The sequence below is a fragment of the Pleurodeles waltl genome, chromosome 1_1 (genome assembly GCF_031143425.1).
Source record: "Pleurodeles waltl isolate 20211129_DDA chromosome 1_1, aPleWal1.hap1.20221129, whole genome shotgun sequence".
In the NCBI taxonomy this organism is placed as follows: Eukaryota; Metazoa; Chordata; class Amphibia; order Caudata; family Salamandridae; genus Pleurodeles; species Pleurodeles waltl.
Genome location: NC_090436.1, coordinates 930,284,147 through 930,306,367, shown reverse-complemented (window position 1 = coordinate 930,306,367; position 22,221 = coordinate 930,284,147).

The window sequence follows — 22,221 nt, the reverse complement described above, 5'->3', positions numbered from 1 at the left end:
AGATGAGGTTGAGTTGAAAGCTTAATTTCTAGACTACATGATTGAAGAATAATCAACACATGTTCACGGTTTATACAAGTGTGTGCGCCAAACCCTTCATTGGCTGATGAGGAGGTAGCATACCATCACATTCCTCTTTATGTGCTACATCATGCAGTATTTTACTTGGTTTAGTTAATAGGGAACAACATCGTGAACATTACTCTAACTTTGACATGATTCTTTCAAAAGTGCCTTTACTAAAAAGCCTGAACTTAAATCTGCAGGCAAAAGAAATGAAAACAGCTTGCCATTATTTTAGACTTTTTATTCCTATAAACACTGTTAAGGCATATGAGAATACTCTAACCTGTTTAATGAATCCATTAGAGAAATGGATGTTAGAAGAGAGAAGACCACACGTTACACAGAGAACTAACAAGAATGAAGATGTTTCAAAAAATGTTTGGAAGAAGGAGGATGAGTATGAAAGGAAAATGTATTATCAAAGACTAAAGTTATAGAAGAGAAACAAAGGCAAGGTATGCATTTTCAAAAGAATTCAAGGCAAAAAAAAGACCTGTAAGGAATAGTAATTCTGAGCACACATTTGAATGATCTGGGGGAATATGTCAGAATTTACAGGGAGACAATCCAACTATACCTGAAGTTTATTTTGTATGTGGTTAGCATGCATATTGTAGACTAACTGCGGATTGGAGGGTATTTGCTACTTAGGTTTGCTTTTTTCTCCACAAGTACCAAGTACATAGCTTAGATGCTTTAACAATGACACATGTAAACAGAAATACACATAGGCCCTCATTACAACCCTGGTGTTTGGTGATAAAGCTGCGGTAATACCACCAAAAGGACGGCGGTAAAGAAAATGGAAGTATGACCACGACTGAAACCGCTCACACAGACAGCCACTTTAGCACACTGACCGCCACGGTGGTAGCAAGAAGCACTGCAGCGGTAACCGCCAACAGCCAGGCAGAAGACAATGTACCGCCCACTGTATTACAACAGGCCTATCTGCCACCTTTTCTGGGGCGGTACCAATGACATCAAACCACGGCGGAAACAGTGCACAGAGGAGAAACGACTCACCCCCGGAGACTCAAGTAAGAACCACGCTGCCATGGAGCCCGAGTTGCAGGTGTTCCCCATGCTCGTCTATCTCCTTCTTCACCATGAATACCAACGCCGGCGAAGGCGACCACGGTGAGTACTGCTGCCTAGCACACATGGAAGGGGGGAGGAAAAAGAGAGTGGCACACAAACACAACACGCAACACCCCCACCCCCAACACCATACACACAAACAGATGCAGTAACATTACATACACATCATGTACCCCTCAGGAATAATGCAAGGACAAAAGGAATTGATTAAAGTGAGTATAATAAGATAAAATACTAGAAATACGTCCTTCAAAATCAAAACAGTATATACATATATACAAATGGAGGAACACTGCCCAGTCCACAATGTCCATGGGGGATAGGGCCACATCACATAGGCCAAGGCCCCACTTGACTCCTGCAACAACACGGAGAGAACACTCCAGGGGCATCAGGTCAAAAATACACAGGCCCCTCAGGAGGACAGGGAACGGGGGCACCACAGCCGGAAGATGGAACAACACCACAGGTCCTGGAGGGGGCTACATGCCCATCACACTGTCCTGCGGAGTGCAAAGCCACAGTCTCTCTAGTGGGTGGTTTGTTCACTGCCTGTTCCTGGGTAGTGCAAAGCCACAGTCTCTCTAGTGGGTGTTCTGCCCACTGCTTGGTCCTGGGAGTGCAAAGCCACAGTCTCTCTAGTGGGTGGTCTGCCTACTGCCTGGTCCTGGGGAGTGCAAAGCCAGTCCCTCTGGTGGATGCCTTCTTTCACTGGTTCTGGAGGGGGCTTTGTGCCCTGTGTGCTTCATCCTGGCACAGATGGGGTGAGTGGATGGCTTCTCCACTGGTTCTGGAGGGGGCCTTGTGCTCAGTGCGCTTCATCCTGGCAAGTAGGGTGTGAGTGGATGCCTTCTTCCACTGGTTCTGGAGGGGGCTTTGTGCCCAGTGTGCTTCATCCTGGCAAGGAGGGGGTGAGTGAATACCTTATTCCACTGGTTCTGGAGTGGGCTTTGTGCCCAGTGTGCTTCATCCTGTCAAGGAGGGGGGGATGCCTTCTTCCACTGGTTCTGGAGGGGGCTTTGTGCCCTGTGATGCTTCACATGTGGAGTGCAAGGTCATAGTCTCTCACCTGGGTTTCACACCCACAGGATTTGCAGGGGCCAGGTTGCACTATAGTCCATGGAGGCAGAATTACACACTGCCCGCCAGAGATGACGGCTGCTCACAGGTGGCAGTGGCGGGGCTGGTGTCGGGGATGCCGGTGGTGGGGGGAGGCTCCTGCCCATCCCCTGCAGCCTCGGACGGCTGCCCACTGCAGCTGCTGGTGGTGCTGGCAGTGATGTGGGGAGGCTCCTGCCCATCCCCTGCAGCCTCGGACGGCTGCCCATTGGGGCTGTTCGCGGTGCTGGCACTGCTGCAGGCAGTGATGCTGGTGACGGTGCTGGTGGCGGGAATGCCGGTAGTGGGGGGAGGCTCCAGCCCTTCCCCTACAGCCTCTGATGGCTGAGCCACCATGGTTGGTGGTGGGGGCTCAGATTCAGTCCCTGCACCAGGCCTCCTGACCTTCCTGCCTGCATGGGCAGGCCCCTTGCCCTTCCCAGCTTGTGGTGCCTCTTTGTCCTTCACCATGGCAGCTGGTGGTGCCTTGTTGCCTTTGTCCTTCACAGCTGGTGGTACCTCCTTGCACTTGTCCTTCACAGCTGGTGGTGCCTCCTTGCCCTTCACAACTGGTGGTGCCTTCTTGCCCTTGTCCTTCACAGCTGGTGGTACCTCCTTGCCCTTGCCCTTCACAGCTGGTGGTTCCTCCTTGTCATTCTCTTTGGCAGCTGGTGAAGGCACACTGTCAGTGCTTATGGCTGGTTCCCTGGAGCCTCTCCCACCTGCAGTAGCTGCATACACTGCTGTGGCTGTGGACTGGGTGGCTGAGGTGCTAGCCTGGGTTCTGACCACCCTGGCCTGACATGAAGGATGGGAGTAGGGGTAGGGAAGAGGTCAACAGCAGAGAGGAAAATCTTCTTAGGGACACCGGGCCGGAAGAGGGTGAAGGTCTGGGAGTGGAGGAAGAGGGAGTGGTTGTAGGAGTTGCCAGTCTGCTGTGTTTGAGTGCAGGTGCATGTGCTGGATGCTGTTGTGAGGTCGATGGCTGTTGGGTGTCTGAATGCTTGCATTTGTATACTTTGGGAGGAGGGGGCACAGACACAGTGGGAGAGGACACAGGGGATGTGTGCATGGATGTAGGGGTAGTGACTGCCAGTGAGGGCTATGTAGTGATAGGCGTGATGGAAGTAGTGGATGAGGATGTAGTGCATGCTGGTGTGAGTGGAGATGCTACTGAAAGGGTGGTGGATGAGGAGGTGGAGGAGGGACACAGCGGAGGCAGTGGATGTTGATGTGTCTGATTCTGGATGGTGTGTGTGTGAGTGCCTGTGGGATGATGTGTGGTGTTTGTGTTTGCCGGAGCCACTCCTGTGTGTTGTCTTGGGTCATGCTGGTCTCAATGTGTGATTAGGATAGGTTGGGGTTCAGGGGAATAGGACTGGGCAGAGGAAGGTGGAGGGGGAGGCTAGAGACAGGGACAATGGCTGCCATCAGGGAGGAGGCCAGAGCATGGATTGAACTCTCTTGGGCCGCCATGCCAGAGTGAATGCCATTCAGGAATGCATTTGTTTGTTGCAAATAGCCTGCCAGCCCCTGGATTGCATTCACTATGGTTGACTGCCCTACAGAGAGGGATCGCAGGAGTTCAATAGCCTCCTCACTCAGGGCAGCAGGGCTAACTAAAGCAGGGCCTGAGGTGCCTGGAGCGAAGGAGATACCCACTCTCCTGGGTGAGCGGGCACGGGAAAGTCCCTGAAGGGCTGCTGGGAGGGCGGTGCTGGTACGGGGGTGGTGGCTGTACCTGTAGTTGGGGTAGCCACAGAGGTGGACACCACCAGCAGGGAGCTTCCAGAGGAGGAGGTATCACTGTTCAAAGTGTCCCCTCCTGTCTCAGCCATGGTGCTCCCCTCGCCCTCCGTCCCACTGGTGCCCTCCACTGTCGGTGGATTCGGCCTCCCGGGCCATGTGGGATGCAGTTCACTCCATCGCTGGTGCCTCTGCTCCTCCGCCAGATGATGCTAATGCACCCAAGGACAGGGTGACAAAACAAAAAGGGGGGGGGGATAAAGGATGCACTTGGTCAATGGCTTCACCAACCCCACTGTGTACACAGCACACTCACACATGGAACAGGCCTATACATTATGCAATGCACTACCAGTCACAATGTTAGTCACCAGCCCTAGGACAGGAATACCTAAGGCCAAAAGCAGCCTACCTGAGACCCATAGACCCCTGCCCAGTAGTGGAGGCCTATTAGCTTGGTGGAGGAATTTTACATCCGAACCCTGCCCAACATGGGACCTACCATGCTATGTCCTGCCTGGCCTAGGGGCAGCCACAGGCCCACATCCCCTATCTGAAGACCACCCCACCAAGTTTAAGTTGTAGATTTTTTAAACTGTACTCATCCCCTTGTGGCTGCTGTGATGCCCTCAAGCGCCCATCCAGCTCCGGATAGGCTACTGCCAGTATGCGGAAAATCAGGGGGGTCAGGGTTCGACGGGCACCCCTTCCTCGTTGGGAGGCCATCCCTAGCAGGGACTCTGCCGTCTTCCGTGCCCAGAGTTTCATGTCCTCCCACCGTTTGCAACAGTGGGTACATACCCTTTTTCTGATTGGTGCTGACCTGCAGACAAATAAACTTAGAAAAGGGTATCAGCCATACCGTCCGGCCCCTTACACTCATGGCCCACCATATGCCTCACATCCCCTTATGCACAGACATTGACCACCATACATGCAGCACGCTGCCCAGGACCCTTCAACCCCACCCCCTTACAATAGGCCCTCACACACAGCAGTCCATGCATTCATGCCCCATGCATCATGCTCCCAGTGTACTCACCTGTTGGTCTGGAGGCCAATACAGCATTCAATACTGTGGTAGGGCCCCATCCACCAGTATCTCCAGCTCTGCGGTGGTGAAGGCAGGGGCCCTTTCCCCAGTGACTCGAGCCATGGTCGATTCCAGACACAGGTCACAGCAGCACTTGCAGTGCAGGTCCTCTACTGTTGAAGGTCAGGTAGCAAGTGAGAGAACGGATAGAAAATGGCGGTCACGTCCACGGCGGTGTGTACCGTCACTGCCGGCGTACATCACCATTGGCCACTGTAAGACATAGGGCCCATAGGCAAACAATGAGGAGTTGCACTGCGGTACTCGACCGCCTCCCGCAACGGCGCACAACATCAGCGGCATTACCTCATTTCCACCTGTCCATCCACACAGGAACGGCAGATGCCATTTCAGGGGGGGGGCAGGCCATGGCACCAAACTGCATCACAGTACACATAGGCACCATTTGGGCCTATCCAACAACATACTCTTTCAGTCACAACATGCAATACAGTGTACAGTTTGGAAATGTGGAATACTGGCCAGATGCTCAGCGTTTTGCCCCCTAGATTACAACTGCTGCAGATGAACAGGAGATGGAGACATCCCCCCATGTACAGACCCCTGGCGGACTTGGCAATAATGGAGGACAGGCATATTATCCTCACCTACAGACTTGACAGGGCCACAATCCAAGAGCTGTGTGCCCAATTGGAGTCAGACCTGATATCTGCTATCCATCACTCCACTGGGATCTCCCCTCTAGTGCAGGTGCTATCTGTGCTCCATTTCTTGGCAACTGGTTCTTTCCAAGTGACAGTGGGCTTGGCAGCAGGAATGTCACAGCCACTGTTCTCAATATTGCTAACAAGAGTGTTGTCTGCCCTGATGAAACACATGCACAGCTACATTGTTTTCCCCCAGGTGGAGGATTTGGCCACACTGAAAGCTGACTTCTGTGCATTGGGACATATCCCAACATTATTGGGGCAATTGATGGTACACATATTGCCTTTGTCCCCCCCCCGGAGAAATGAACAGGTGCTCAGAAATCGAAAGAGCTTTCACTCGATGAATGTTCAGATAGTGTGCCTGGCGGACCAGTACATCTCCCATGTCAATGCAAAGTAACCTGGCTCTGTGCATGATGCCTTTATCCTGAGGAATAGCAGCATCCCATATGTGATGGCTTAACTCCAGAGGCACCGGGTGTCGCTAATAGGTGAGCCCACGGTTCCCACCCAGTATATGTTGGTGTATGGGTATGGGGTTGGCCCTAAGGGTTAGTGTTTGTCTAAAGGTCTCCCTCGATGTTTTCAGGTGACTCTAGTTACCCCAACCTCTCATGGCTACTGACCCCTGTGAGGAATCCCAGGACAAGGGCAGAGGAACGTTACAGTGAGGCACAGGGGCGAACAAGAAGGATTATAGAGAGGACATTCCACCTCTTGAAGGCCAGGTTTCAGTACCTCAATCTTACAGGTGGTTCCCTGTGCTGCTCACCCAAGAAGGTCTGCCAGATCATCGTGGCATGTTGGATGTTGCACAACCTTGCCTTACGTCACCAGGTACCTTTTCTGCAGGAAGATGAGGCTGCAGATGGGCATGTGGCAGCAGTGGATCTTTTGGACAGTGACGAAGAGGAGGCAGAGGATGAGGATGAGGCCAACAGAACAGAAATAACACGGCAGTACTTCCAGTGACACACAGATAAGACACTGTAACTTCACCTTCCATTGACAGTTTTGTGTTGCATATTGTCACTGGCAGGCAGATTTTCCCACTACTATGGGCACTTACTGTACCCTTTGGCATGTCTATTTTCAGATATCTGTGCCCCACTCTGGCTCCTGGCATGTTGGCTGCAGCCAACTACAGGTCATACCTATGTATATATTGCTGTACAGTTGAATTGTAATGTTTCCAGCTTGTTAAACAAATACATAGTTCAATCAATTGACAGACTCCATACTTGTATTTTTTACAAGGGTGTTTATTTATGTGCTAAGAAGTGGAGGGTGTATTGTAATGGGCTGTGATGGTGGTGGAGGAGAGTCAAGGGTAAAGTTTCAGTCTATTTGTATCACAGGTGCACTGTACAAGGGGACATAGGAAGTGGAGCAATGGCAGTTCAAGGCAGACAGGGTGACAGAGTGGGACATAAGGGTGACATTCAGGAGAGTCTTATTTCCTGGCATGGGTCTTGGCAATATTCTCTGGCTTCTGCCTGGATCGCAGGGACCGTTTGCGTGGTGGTTCTCCTTCTTCAGGGGGAGGGGTGCTGATGGCCTGTTGTTCCTGTGGCGGGGCCTCCTGTCCACTAGCGTCAGCGGAAGTGGAAGGCTGTTCATCGGTTTGGCTAATGTCAGGGGTCAGTTGGTGTGCCACTGCCTCCCTCATGGTGTTGGCAATGTTTGTCAGCACCCCTGCAATGGTGACCAGGGTCCTCCCTGATCCCCAGATACTCTCCTGCAGCCGCTGGGTCTCCTGCAACTTGGACAGTATCTGGCCCATGGTCTCCTGGGAATGTTGGTATGCTCCTAGGATGTTGGTGAGTACCTCCTGGAGAGTCGGTTCCCTGGGCCTGTCCTCCCCCTGTCGCACAGCAGTCCTCCCAGCTTCCCTTTTGTCCTGTGCCTCTGTCCCCTGGACCGTGTGCCCACTGCCACTGACTCCAGGTCCCTGATCGTCCTGTGTTTGTGGGGTGGCCTGGGGTCCTTGTAGTGGTGGACACACTGCTGATTGACGTGTCCTGGGGACAGTGGTATGAGCCCGCTGGGTGGGTACTGTGGTGGTGTTTCCTGAGGGGGGAGGCTCTGTGCTGGTATGGGACTGTTCCTGGGTAACCGACTGTCCAGAGGTCCCTGATGGGCCACGTTGGTCATCCAGATCCTGGCGTGCAGAGCTGCTGTCATCACTGTGGGCCTCTTCTGGGGAGGGACTGGATGTTTCTGGCATCACCTCTCCATTGACGTTGGGTGGGGGACCTGTGGGGATTTAAATGCAGTGTTATTGTTTCTGCGTGTGCCATCTTGTGCATGGGTATGTTGCCCACTATGGTTGTTATTGGACTGCCAGCTTAGGCTTGTGTGAGTGGTGATTTAGTGGGCTAGGTGACTGTCTCAAGTGTGCATGCTTTGGTGATGGGTGTCCATGCAGGTCTGTGATGGGTGTCCATGCATTGGTGTTGCATGCAGGGCTTGGTTGCGGGAGGGGTGGGTTGTGATGGTGGGGTGTATGGGATGTGGTGGAATGATGGGACTGAGGGTGAGGGTGGGGGTATGTGGTGGCATGTAGGTAGGGGGGTGAAAGTAGTAAAGATTTCACTTACCAGAGTCCAGTCCTCCTGCTACTCCTGCCAGGCCCTCACAATGCATAATTGCTAAGACTTGCTCCTCCCATGTTGTTAGTTGTTGGGGGGAGGCAGGGGTCCACCGCCAGTCCTCTGTGCTGCTATCTGGTGTCTTGCTACCACGGAACGCACCTTCCCCCGTAGGTTGTCCCACCTCTTCCTGATGTCATCCCTTGTTCTTGGCTGCTGTCCCACGGCATTGACCCTGTCCATGATCCTCCACCATAGCTCCATCTTCCTAGCAATGGATGTCTGCTGTACCTGTGATCCGAATAGCTGTGGTTCTACCTGGATGATTCCCTCCACCATGACCCTTAGCTCCTCCTCTGAGAACCTGGAGTGTCTTTGTGATGCCAGGGGTGTAGTGTGAGTGGTGTGTGAGGGTGTGTGGGGTGATGTGTTGGAGTGTGTGCCGTAAGGTACGTGTATGGTGTATGGGTGATAGTATTTTGTGGTTCTGTGGGTACTGTTGATCTGTCTCTGTCAGTTGGCCATATTTTTTAGATGTAAGGGGTTGTTGGTAGTGTGGGTGGGTGTTTTATAGTGGTGTGTGAGTGTGGTGTATGTATGTGTGTCATGTGTGTGTAGTTTGAATTGTCCATTGTGGTGTTGTTTTGTATGTGTGTGTGTATTTTGAGAGTGGCAGTATGTACCGCCAATGGTTTACCACGTTTGAATGTCCGCCGCGGGGATTCGAGGGTCATAATGCTGTGGGCGTAGTTCTGTTGGCGTAACAGTGTGGTTTTTGGTACTGCCAGTTTATCATTGACCTCTGGGCTGGTAGACTTCTGTGTGTGTCTGTATAGTGACGGATTACTATTTGTGTGTCATAATATGGGTAAAGGTAAACCACCGTGGTGGCAGTATGTTGACGGCAGTCGGCATGGCGGTAAGCGGGACTTAGCGCCAATGTCATAATTAGGGCCATAGTGTTAATGAAGGCACACAATTAGTCGAAGATATACAGTATTTGCAGCTATCATACCAGCAGTAAGAGTGATGGAAAGATTAGAACGCTTTCAAAATTTGTGCCTAAACTTGCAACTAGCATACCTGGAGGTTTTTTAGTTGAAAACACTGAACTAGTAGCAGTTAGATCAATGGTTTTGCAAATCAGATATGCTATATTCATTTCACTCACAGAAAAAAGTGGAGTCTTCAAGATGCTAAAAATAGAAAATTCCTGCATATATATTCCTGACAATAGAAAGAAAATTGTAGAACATGCCAAAGAATTCTGTTTGAAAGCTTGACTTAGAACCTTTAGAAACCACCATTATAGTGAAAAGCTTTACATGCAATAGGCAATTGGATTAAAGCAGTCAGAGGAGGAATCCTCAAATCTGTATCAGTGCCTGTATTAATTGTAGTTGTTTGGTTCCTATTCACACTAAGGGGAATATTTATACCCTGTTTGCGCTGGATTTACGTCATTTTTTTTACTCCAATCCGGCTCAAACTTAACTCCATATTCATATTTTGACGTTACACATGTCTAGCATCAAAATATTGGAGTTATCATAATTGTTTGCCTGCGGAAAACTACCTAGCTTCAATAAGATGCAAGGTAGGTGTTCCCAGGCCTTTGCACCTTATTTATCATCCCATGCAAAAATCACGCACAGGAGGAGGAGGGCCTTAAATAATGGTGCTAAGCCTGTTTAGTGACATTATTTATGGCCTGGGTCAGGGCAGGCATTAGGGGACCTGTGGGCCATTTTCCATGGTCAGAGACCAAGGAAACAGCCCACAGGTGCCCTTTCCTGCACACAGGGACACATCCACCCACCCCTACCCACACCTGGAGGACACCCAAGGTTGGGGAGACCCATCCCAGGTACGTCCAGGAACATTTTTTTTATTTTTTTTTAAAACTGTCATGGGGGCCTAACTTGGGCCCCCCCCAACATGGCACTGTGCCCAATGGCCATGGCCAGGGTCATTGGGCACAGTGCCAATGGCCCTGGCAGGGGGGCTTGACTCCTGTCTTACTAAGACAGGAGTCATGTCCATGGGGGTTGTGTGTCAGAATATTTTGCAAGTCAGGTTAGCATATTTTTTCTGACTCTAACCTGACTAGCGCCATTCTTTAACAAACAACCTCAAGTTTCCCCTATGCCTCCCCCACTGGGTTAGCGTCATTTATTTTGACGCTAACTGGACCTTACCGCCAGCTAGCATCATTCCTTAAATATGACACCCAGCTGGCATCTTGGATTGGCGCTAGGCGGCGGTAATCTTTTTGATGCAAACCTGTGCTAACACAGGTTTGCTTCAAAAAGTATCATTCAGGGCCTAAGAAGCTACAAAGCTATCAACGAAGAAAAACAGAGAAATAAATAAATGATGAAAGAAAGATCTACAATTGAGTGATCATATCCATAAAAAATACCAATAACTAAAAGAAAGGGTACATTGAAAAAGAAGAAGGAAAGACTCAATTGAAGATGTAAATGAACTTGGAAATACTTTGTGAATTAAATGTTGCGATTAGAAACAATCAGACAGGTGAGATTGTGGAGCATTATAGCTAAATGAAAATGCATGCAATTAATATGTAGAATAAACGTTAAGACTTTAAATGGAAGCAGTATTTTAAATGCAATCATGAGCAGTAAGCTTCCATAGCCAAATATATTTAGCTAAAACCATCGACAAATACATTTTATTTTTCTTTCCTTTTACTATGATATAGGTCGGGAATGTGAGAAATAAACCTTCATTGACGCAATTGCGCTGGGCTAATGGAGTGTTATATGTTAATTTTCTCATAGGCATAGTTTCCATAAAATATAATAATGTATCAAAATGTTTAGATTGATTTCTGTAGAATGTTTCTTTATGAGTAAATGTTGTTACTAGAAGCATATGGAGAAAAAAAATGACCTCATATGGTAAAGTAGTTCCCTAACCATGAACTGTATTTGTCTTGTAGTAAGAGGTACTGGGATCTGAATCTTAATTGACAGTCATTTTACAATGTGTAGCACATTTCTATCTTATGTTTAGAAGCTCTTTATTTTAGATTGCATAGATGTTGGAAGCTGTCCTGTTGCCATGGTAACACTGCTGCCTGAATGGACATGCTGGAGTGAGATAGCAACAAATTGTAGCGAGCAAGTGATATAAATTGTATTAGAAATACATGTTCCTAGAGGAGACAAGAGAGATCCTCTTTTTACTTCTCTACAGATTCAGGATCTTTGCTGGTGCTTCTCAGATTCATTCTGAGAGAACTTTTATCTCCCTTAACTGAATATATACTGCTCCGAGACTCTACAAACTTTCTTGAACCTCTCTTCATGGGATGTTCTGATTATGATTTACAATTTATGCTGAATGCTTCAAGCTTTCACATTTCAAATTTCAAATTTGTTTTGGCTTCTAATTGACGATTTTCATTCACACTCCATAGCTTAGGAAAGGGATAAAGGTATGTGGAAATCACTTTATGCTTTGTTCTGTTTTGTATTGATTACATCATTGATTAATATTGGTGACTTTTCAATAAAGAAATAATTTACTAAAATATTTAACAACGCTTTGAAATTCACACCAAAATCTCATTATTGAATCCCATGAAAACAAAAATGAAGAAGGTTTAAAATATATTGTTGTGATTGCAGCTCCTGATTCATTCCTACTTGCCTCCAAGGTTCATGACCCTAGGTCCAGTTGGGAGAGCAGGGACTTTATGTTACTGGATGAATTGGTAAGATTGATACAGCAAACCAAAATTATTTATTTAGGGGCCCGTGCTCTAGCAGTACCCTATAAGGTTTTGCATGAAAATCATGGGTGGTAGCAAGGGAATGCCCGTGTACCACCTATGTAATGCCCCTGTGATGTAGAGTAATGCAAAGCAGTGTATTCCGCTGCTTTGGGTTACTTTTAGTTAACTTTCAAGAGCAAAGCAAGTTTTGTGGTGAAAAGTTAGCCCCCCAAAAAAATATTTGGGCAGGGTTGTGTCACCTTCGTGAAGAAGACCCAGTGCAAAATCTGGCCACAACTGTCCAGTTCTGTTACAAATTGTTGAGAGTTTAACCCTATTTGGCACAGAAGGGGTCATTATGAATTTGGCGGTACCATGACCCCCATGTTGTTGTCAGTGGTCGTACCACCAATGGGCTGACAGAGAATACCCCCAAATTATGACCATGGCGGTCTTCCTAACAGAAGGCAGCCAAACTACCACCAGTATCGCCAGTGCAGTCATGCCGCCACAAGTGGCAGTGGCCACCTTCAGGTCAGCGGACACCATGTTCTCGCCGGACACATTTTGAGGCTGCACACCGCCAAGGTTTCCACTGTGGTTGCACCACCATGAAACCCCGGCGAAAACCAACTCTATTAAAGAAAACACTCACCTTCTGGAACACATACCAGTCTAGAGATGCCTTGCAACCTGAAATGGAAGTCCTCCCACTGCTCCTGCTCATACAAGGACTCTGGAACCAGTACACATGCACGCACAACAAACACTTCCAGGCGGTAGGCGACGGCGACACACACATGTAACCACACACCCATACGCACATACAAACACACCTACATCCACACACGCACACCCATACTACACACATGTACACCCATAATACACACACCATGGCCAACACACACATGCAATAAACACAGCAACTTGTAAATACACAGCACCGGCACAGTCAAACACAACAATATACAACAGCAGCAATTCACACAATGACAACAGTACCAGCACAGTCAAACACAACAATACACAACAGCAGCAATTCACACAATGACACCACAACCGTAACTACACAAATGCTTCATCAAGTGATTTCAGTACACACCACCACATACATACTACAGCACATAACAACACCTGACAACCGAAATACACAACCTATCTGACATATGCATCACCACACACATGCACCCACACATAACCATACAAGGGCACACAACACCACCATTACACAGCTCAACACAAACAATATACAATTAATCCACATACATGCATGTACCAAACACAAACATATCCTACACACAACACACAACCATCACAGTGCCACAAAAGCCAGGGGCACACACACACATGCAGGCCAGACACTTCAGCCAGCACAACCCACAGACACACACCCACATCACATACAAACAAAGGTGCCTAGTACAATACAGCTGTGTTGAAAGAAAGGCAAGACAAGTATGTTACAATTGAATGCAACAACAGGTTGGGCCAGATGTATTCAAATTGTTGGGTAGGCAAGAAAATAAATAACTATATAAAATAATCAGCCCACTGTCCAAAATGCCAAAGGCACAAATGGCACCTCTGTGTGCCCCTGCTTGACTAATGTCTGGCAAATGACCTCCACAGGGTATGGGCATCAAGGGGGAAGGCAGGCTCATTAGGGTTTGGGGAGAGGGGAAGGGCAGGTTTGGGCTTGGGTTTTGGAGGGGGTCTTTAAGCTTGGGCTTGGGCTTGGGAGGCGTCCTTGGGCTTGGGAGGGGTTGACTTCTTGTCAGGGGGAGGGGCATGGGTACTAGCTGGGGGTGCAGGAGAGGACTTGGAGGTAGAAGGGATGGACGTTGTGAGAAACACACACCGTTTTGGGGTATCACATGGTGGGAGAGGAGTAGGAAACAGGGAAAACTCCAAGAGGAAATGCTTTTTAGACACACGGGGGACGTCATGGCAAAAAGATTTGGGAGTGGAGGTAGAGGGAGTAGTGGTAGGAGGTGTTGGTGTGGATGTCTTGGGTGCAAGTGCATGGGATGGATACTTGTGGTTGCTGGGTGTCTGTTGGGTGGGTGAGTGTGGGTGTTTCTGTGTTTTGGGAGGGAGGAGGAGGTGCTGGGAGATGCCAAGCTGGATGGGTGACTGTCTGTTGGGGTGGTGTCTGCAGGTATGGTAGATGTGCTGCATGAGGATGTGTCAGTGGTTGTGGTGGCTGCAAATGTGATGGCGGGGGTGGATGTCTGCAGGTCTGCTATTGTGCTTACTGTGGGTAAGATATAAGTTGTTGCTGGATCTGTCAATGTTGGTGTGGTTGCTGCAGGTGTGTCTTGTGTAGTGTCTGTGAAGGAGGGGGTGGTCAGAGAGTCGGTACAGTTATTGGATGTTGGTGTGTCTGCAGGTGGGTGTTGTTTGTGTACATGTTGGTGGTAGGGCTTGTGGTGCTTGTGTTTGACAGTGGTACTTTTAGCTGTTGAGGTGGACGCATGCTCCTGTGTCTGTGTGCTTTGTCTGGGTTTGGGAAGAAGGGCTTGAGTTTGGGTAGAGGTAGGTGGAGGGAGGACAGTAGACAAAGGGTAACTGTCTGCTGTCTGTGTGGAGGCCAGAGCCTGAAAGGATCTCTGTAGGCCAGCCAGTACACCATGAATGCCCTCTAGGAACGCATTGCTCTGCTGGACTTGAGCAGCCAGTCCCTGGATGGCATTCACAATGGTCGACTGACCCATAGAGACGGACCTCAGGAGGTTAACAGCCTTCTCACTGAGGGCAGTCGGGTTGACTGGGGCAGGGGCAGAGGTACCTGCGATGAAGGAGACACCCACCCTACTGGGTGACAGGGCATGGGCAACTAGATGGAAAGCTACAAGGAGGACGGTGGTAGTAAGTGGGGTGGTGGACAATGATGGTGCTGGGGTGGCCCCAGAAGAGTCTGCCACCACCAGGGAGTGTCCACTGGAGGAGGATTACAATTGATGAAGTGGATGATTCTGAAGATGATGTGGATGAATCGTCTACCCTGTGGCACTCCCCTCACCCTGCATGCCACTAGGGCCCTCGCTGTCACTGGTATCAGCATTCTGGGTTCTTTGGCCTGCAGCATCCCCACTCGAATGTGCCCCTTTTCCTTCACCTGCCGATGCTGATGCACACAAATACAGAGAGAGAAGGAGAGAAAAGGAGGGAGGGAGACAGACAGGGAGAGAGAGGGTTAACACATACCTCACATACACACTTATAAGCATCCACATATGTGACAATACATATCCTGCCTATGCTATCTCAGGTGCCAATACATATGTCATACATCATGTCACAACATGTCACCACTACCCACCCCTGTATGCCATCCCACACACCTACATCAACAGCCAAGTTATCCACATGATCACCACCATAGCCATGTGTGCATGCACATCATGCTCTTGATGAGGGTCAAATGTCTCCCTGAATTCACATAAGACCTCTCCATACTCCTATCACCTATTGGAAGTGCAGCTGACTAAACTAAACACATCAGGCCTGTACAGTTACAACTGCTGATCAGTCTATGCCCTTTGTGAGAAATCCATGACAGTGAATACTACTTCACTCAAACACCACACAGCACCTGCCTATCACATTCCATGGCTGACATAACACTGTACAATAATGGTAATTTGCTGCTAGTAACTGATTAAGCCACTACAAGTTAGACAGCCATACAGGTGATGTCTGATGTCTACAATAATGGATACGGGTGTGTGATTAGTCTAATCCAATCACAGAGGAAGATCTGCAGACACCAAACACATATGTATCACAACTAATCATACATCTAAGTGCATTTACAATGGCCCATATTGCACATATTACACATCCATAACCAATCACTGAGTGAAGTGTCACAACTAATACCCATCAGGAACACACATATGACATAATGGTCAACATGCAAAACTACCACACATGCATTTTCACCAGTAGGGCTTCACAGCATCATAACACCACCCTCAATCACAATATTTCAGATTTGATAATTCCTGTACCTAAGTCCTAACAAAACACATCTCTGATGGCCAATACATGTATGCAATGTGCATACATGACCTAATATCACTGCCTTGGCACTGACAACACATCACACTACTATATAGGGCTGCCTCAGCAGAGGTAATACAACATTCATTTCACATGAACATATCATTGGTCATACAATACCCAATGCTGTCCTAATCACCCACTCCAGCTAGGCCAAGGGTAGCTGACATGTTCACACTTCATCAGATGTGCCCTCAAGAAACAATTGGGGCATGATGGAGACATGATGGAGACAGCCAATCAGCTATGTAGCACTGTAATTGCTAGGGCATTGGTATACATGGCATTAACATTACACATTGTGAATGATGAAGTCTGTCTATGCACTTACCACCTATACTATCCCATGGTGTTCAAGCTTCCATCCCCACAAATCTAGCACTTAGCAATGCATGATGTTTGCAATCAGACCATTTCAAAGCTACCCTTCAAATGAGCCTTCTTGACCAGCCTTCACATATGCAGTAGATATCACATTACCAATATATGGGGATACCACTGTCAAGCCATTAGTCCAGTCATACACAAGCCATATCTGTGGTGGAAATGTAATTGCTGAATCACATGGAGTCAACACCATTGCCAGTACCTGATTTCTATTTTCCAAATGATAAAAGCAGAGTCACAAAGTTGCATATACAGGTATGACATACAAGTGGGAGAGGACTGACACCTGGGAGCCACAAATGCCCAAATGCAGAGGGATGGAGCAGGTCATACTCAATGGGTAGGGTTGTACACAAGCTCACATCCATAGTAAAGTCAGGATGGAGTCACACATGTGCCAATATCATTTGACCATCTCCACAATGCAGACATATAGAATACTGGATATGGGAGATGTACATCCACTGACAGAAAACCATCAAGACATATCTACAACTAATGCTCAGGCTGGGTGCTTACTACCCATTCCCCCCAAGTGTACATATATGTTCTATTGAATATATTTTCACATAAGCTACTGTGAGGCAGCTAATCCCATTCAACCTAAGCCAAGTCACAGTATACAGTCAGTACTCACCCCCTTGGGGCTGCTGTGCTGCCCTCAAATGCCCATCCACCTCAGGGTAGGCCACCATCAAAATATGGGCCATTAGGGGACCAGGGTCTGACAGTCACCCCTCTCTTGTTGGGAGGACATCCCCAGCTGGGCCTCTGCGGTCTTCCAGCCCCAGCTTCTCAGGTCCTTCCACCGCTTGTGACAATGGGTGCTCTATTGGCTATGGACTCCCAGTGTCCACACTTCCTTGGAGATGGCATGCCAGATCCTATTGTTCTGATGGGCGTTCACCTGCATGGATGACACAAACAAAAGGAAAAAAAGCAATGTACACTGGCACCATACTAACAAGAGAGGCCTATATGCATCAGTCTCACCAAGTACCCACACATACCCATCCTCTCTGCCCACATTCCTTCACTTCATACCCTCTTCATGCATCTATACTCCCTCACTGGTACACTTACCCCATTCACCGTCACACACACCCCTATCACACATGACCATGGGATTGGGGTCACCTGTTCCTCTGGTGCCCCATATAGCTGTCCATACAGAGGCATGAGCTGGTCCACAAGCTTCTCCAGCTCTTCTGGTGTGAAGGCTGGGGCCCTGTCACCTGTAGGAAGTGGCATGATGGCTCCCAGAGACAGTACACAGCAGTTCAGGTCGTGGTGGTCTTGCTGGCGACAGTGTCAGCATTCAAGTGAGTAAGACTGCAGAAAACGGTGGTCACTGACGCCACCTACAGGACCGTCACCGCCAGCGCTCATCGTCATTGGCCCCAATCCCCTATAAGCAGCAAAGTTAACCAATGACAAGTTGCACAGCGGTAGCGACCGCCTACTGCCATGACGACATAGGCCGGCAGACTTAGGTCACTTCCATCTGTCCAGTGCTGCAGGACAGGCGGCTGCCATTTTGTGCACATCTCATGAATTGATGTGCCAATTTAAGTGCACCAAACACATATAAGAACAAATGGGAGGACCCCCATGTTTTGCCATCACAGGTTCAGCATTGTGCTGCGAAGCTGATGTCCAAAGCACTTCTACATGCCCATTTTTGTATATGTAAGCAGTGCTACGCATGTCTAACAGTGTTAGGTATGTGCTATTTTGGCATGTTCAGCTTAAACTTGGCAAGTGCATTTCTCACTGTATAGTCTCTCCTCTCTCTTAGATATCCTGTCATGAGGGGATTGAGACAACCACCAGTATACCGTCCACTAGTTGACCTTGCAACCCTGGAGGACAGGCATTTCATATAAACCTATGGTCTGACTCATCAGACCTTCATGGATCTATGTACACAGTTGGAACCAGATCTGTTGCCAGCCATACGCAATCCCTATTCCCTCCATCCCACAGTACAAGTCCAGTCAGTGCTACACTTTCTTGCCACAGGCTCCTTTAAAAATACAGTGGGCTTGGCAGCAGAGATGTCACAGCCAATGTTCAGTCTAGTGTTGAAAGATGTACTGTGTGCAATGCTGAAACACCTAGACAGCTACATCAGGTTCCCCAACGTGCAGATTTGGCCTATGTGAAGGGAGACTTTCATGATGTGGGACACATCACTTGTGATAGGAGCCATTGATGGCACCCATGTCACTCTGGTGCCTCCCAGTACCAATTAACAGGTGTATAGGAACAGGAAGAACTACCACTCCATTAATGTTCAGCTGGTGTGTCTGGCAGACCAGTATAACTCACAGGTCACAGCCAAGTTTCCTAGACCTGTCCATGAAACCTTCATTTTGAGGAACAGCAATGTCCCACACATGATGGCACAGCTGCACACAAAGAGGGCCTGACTCCTTGGTATATATGCATTTGAATGTGGTTTACTGTTATTGTAGCTGTTATCAAAATCTTTCCTGTCACTGTACCTGTTATGTCACTGTCCTACATTTTTTCACACAGGTGACTCTGGATATCCTAACCTTTCCTGGCTGTTGACACCAGTGAGGTACCCTTTAATGAATGTGGAAGTCTGTTTCAATAAGGCCCATGGAAGGATGAGGCGTGTAATCGAAAGGACATTTGGCCTCCTGAAAGCCAGATTCAGGTGCCTGGATCCAACTGGACATGCCCTCCTCTACTCACCCCAAAAGGGATTCCAGATAGCAGTAGCCTGCTGCATTCTCCACAAATAAGCCCAGAGACACCAGATACCTTTGCTACCAGATGAGGGTGAGGCAGCTGGACCAGTGGCTGGTAATGCTGACATGGCAAGTGATAAGGAGGCAGAGGAGGAAGGTACAGCTGACTCTTGGACTGAGCTCATCAATCAGTACTTCCAGTGATGTATAGGTATGGTGATAGTGGGTTGGCATGTGTTGTATAACCACACGATTTGCTGACAACTGTACTCCTGATTTGACTCATCAGTAGTGGTGTGATGTGGTCCTATCCCTATATGTATGTTGGGGAGCAGACTGTTTGTATATCATTTACACAGTAAAAGTTTCTAATTCCTAACAAGTGTACCCACTGACGTTTCCTTGAATCACATTTCCAATTAGCGGACCAGTAATGAGCAATGTGTGCTGAATTCTCCTGTACTCATGTCATTCCACCTGCTGACTGTGGTAAGAAAACATGTACCTCTGCTACCTATGGCTTGAGGCCCTTATAGTCATGAGCCATTGCAGAATAATTTGAGAATTGAGAGTTGTAAATGACAGATGGTAGTTACAGTGCTCGATGATGAATATTCTGTAGCTGATGTTGTATAGGTAATCACTGGGGACCCTGGAACAACCTCTATGTGCTATATATGTGCTTTGTGTGGCTCAGTGCCTTCCATCCTGAAGGTACTCTCTGTCATTCTCTTTTTGCAGGTTTGCATGCTGACTATATTACTGTCTGACATGTATCCTGAAACATATCTTTCGTACTGTGCCTCCTGCTGAGGATGCCTTCCTCTCCTGTCCATTACACTGCCTGTTGGATGTAGTGTGCATAGCCATCTCACATATAGCAATCATGACTTTTATTGGTATTGTAATGAAGACACATATACAATAGCTGTGTTCCATTGGTGTTTATTGTGCACATATTTATATTGTATCAAGTATATATGGTGCAAACATTGTCCAAGAGGTGATGAGTGGGGTCATTGTAGATTGGATCATCAGAGTAGGTAGTACAGCAGTTGGTTGCACAGGTCCTGTGTCCAATTGCCTATGGGTAGATGGAGTTATGTCATTGAACACTCAACAGGGTATCTCAGTGGCACACAAGGGAGACAAAACAGGCGAGGGTCACTTCCTGGCAGTGGGTGTGGTCTTGGCATCTGCTCCAGCTGGATGTCTGGATTGACATCCACGTTTGCCGGGGGTTCTTCAGCAACAGAGGGAGGGTTATCTGAGGCTGTGGTCCTCCTGGCATTCCGCCAGCTATCACTAATATGGAAGGGTCTGATGTTATGTTGCCAGCAGAGGGGGCCTGCTGGTAGGTGGAGGAAGCATGCAGGGTAGTGTTAATGTCCTTCAGCACCCCTGCAATGGAGGCCATGGTGGCATTGTGGGCCTGCCACTGCCGCATGACCTCCTGTTGGTATTCACTCTGCAGCCTTTGGTTTTCCCCCAACATGGTTATGATCTGCCCCATCCTGTTCTGGGATTGTTGGTATGCTCCCAGGACTTGGAAAATGGTTTCCTGGTCAGTTGAGTATCTTGAGGGCCCCATCCTCTGACCAATAGCTTCCCTTCCACGCCCCCCATCCCCATATGCCTGTGCCCCTGGCATGGTGTGCCCCCTCTGGGGTGTGAGGGGTTGACTCATGTCCCTGTACTGTGGGGCCCACAATAGTTTGAACAGTCCTTGGGACACAGGTTTGGGGATGAAGGGTTGGCTGTGATGTAGAAGCCACAGGGTTGGGGGGATTGATGTGGGCAGAATAAGGCAGGGAGTCGTACACTGACCAAGTGTCCTAGATGGGCCAGGTAGGTCATCACTGTCCAGACATCCAGGTGTGTTGTCCCCACTGGGGCCTTCATCCTGAGGTGGACTGGCAGTCTCTGGTCTCCTCTCCATGGTGGTACTGGCAGTGGTACCTATGGATGGAGTGAGAAAGGGAGTTACATATTGAACATGTGTTTGGTTAACTCTTTATCATATGCATACAGTGGCTTGACATGATTCCCAGCAATAACATTGACAGATGCTGCACAGTATACCAATGGTGTTCTGTAGTGGTCTGTGACATATGTGCCATATGCCATTTAGGTTGGTGTCATTCAGGTTTAGAACATCTGGCTGTGTGGATGGGTACTAGTACAGACTGATAGTTCACATGACTGTTCTGCACTGTTAGCTAGTGACTATTCAGGCTTGGTAGTTGTGAGTGGTAGAAGGTTGGACATAGCTGCATGGTTTTCCAGTGGGTGGAGGGTATGGGAGTATGCAAGGTTAAATCTGCTGTCTGTGTATGCTGTGCATGTGCATGGAGTCTGCAATCCGACATACCATACTTTTTGGGTTATGGATCCTGATTAGTGGCCAAATAGATGATTCATTGTGCTGCAGCGGTGTTAACCTTATTTGGCATTGTGTTGTACCATTGCATTGCTGTCATTACCATGTTTTGAACCTCAGTCGTAACATCTAGTTGGTATAGGTAGTCGAATAGGCATACATGCAAAGGATGTGATGTGCACATTCCAGGTATTCGGGTAGATGGGCTTGTGCATTGTGGAAGTCATAGTGTTAGTCCATGCTAGGAGTGCCTTTGCCAAAGGCTGTGTCGGCATTTGGGCTGGGTGGAGGTGTGGCATGCAGGAGAGGGGCTTTAGGTGGATAGGTGGGATGTGTAGTGAGACATGCTATACATTGGGGAGCATTTGGATGGTGTGGAAGCACACAGTACACAACAATTGTGTGACGTGGCAATTGTGTGCACTTACCAGGGTCTAGTCCACCAGGTATTCCAGTCTGAACCCCGCGATTCAGGATGTTCAAGACCTTATCCTCCCAAGATGTGAAATATGGGGGAGGAGATGCGGGCACACCATCTGTCTTGTGTACGTTGATCTGGTG